This window comes from Pygoscelis adeliae, unplaced genomic scaffold, assembly GCF_000699105.1.
Source record: "Pygoscelis adeliae isolate BGI_AS28 unplaced genomic scaffold, ASM69910v1 Scaffold77, whole genome shotgun sequence".
NCBI classification, from domain to species: domain Eukaryota; kingdom Metazoa; phylum Chordata; class Aves; order Sphenisciformes; family Spheniscidae; genus Pygoscelis; species Pygoscelis adeliae.
Window position 1 is genome coordinate 5,054,645 of NW_008825216.1, and position 1,130 is coordinate 5,055,774.

The following is a 1,130-nucleotide window of genomic DNA, read 5'->3' on the forward strand; positions in this document are numbered from 1 at the left end:
TGTGCATCAGGGCTATGATAACTTTGGGAACCTGTGTATATAACCTCTAATTACTGCTAATAGTATGAACTCATTAAGGAGTTGGTTCTTTGAAAACTGTAGCAAGTCTACATGTATCCACAACATCAAGAATAATCAGCAGATTCTCTGAGGGGTTCTTGGTGCTGGCTCACCGTGTATTGTTTCACTGATTAGAGATAGGAACTTAAAAGCTGACCTTTGACCAGCAATAGTCTGGGTGAGGAAATGGCTGGGACAGGCAGAGGCAGTTTTTCCTGCAGCTTGGGAGATGATGGAGAAGTGGAAAGAATGAGAAGTTGTGAGCAACAAGATTAAAACCCAGAAACAACAGAAGAGGATTTTTTAAAAGGACTGGCAGAAAGAAGAATGTGGAGGACACACAGGAAGCATTGTCTGGGGAGGGAAAAGACGGACAGGCTGTTGTGGTGCAGTCTTAGTGCCCCTCGCCACCAGACTAACCAGGATCACAGGGGAGTTAATCAGACATCAAAGAAATAATAATATAGATCAAGTGCTATCGCACTCAGGAAGTTTATTCAACAATCTGACTTTCCTTGGGGTTTATCTTGGAGGTAAGAAAAGCAATGGAGGTCAGGAGCTCTGCAAAAAAACCCCAAATCCCTGCCTGTTAGCTTATATATACCACGTCCCTCAAAAAGATTTGCAGCAAAAGGCTCAGCCTTTGGCTGAAATGCTGGCAACTGGGGGGGAGGTGATTTCAAAGAATCTGAGGTAGACATTTTAGGACTGAAGCTGGACAGTGGGATACAGTTTTCAGGAGGAACTGTCACAGGGAGGTTCCGCACCAGGGAAAAAATGTTTACGTGCTCACTCGCAGGAAAGTCAACTGCAATCGACTCAGACTCGAGGTAATTAAAATGCGCCAGAACTGAGGGACTATTCCTCCCTCCCGAGGGTGGCCTGGCAAGCGGCCTGCCGAGTGGCCAGACAGGAGCACCTCGCCCCCCGCAGCAGCCTCCCCTGAGAGCGGAGGGGCACTTCTCAATCATGCAAACACCATTCAACCTCCAGCGCAGACATCGGAGCGGCACGGGGTATGTTTGGACGAGGGAGCGTTTTGCGAAGACGGACACGACCGGCGTGGCGGC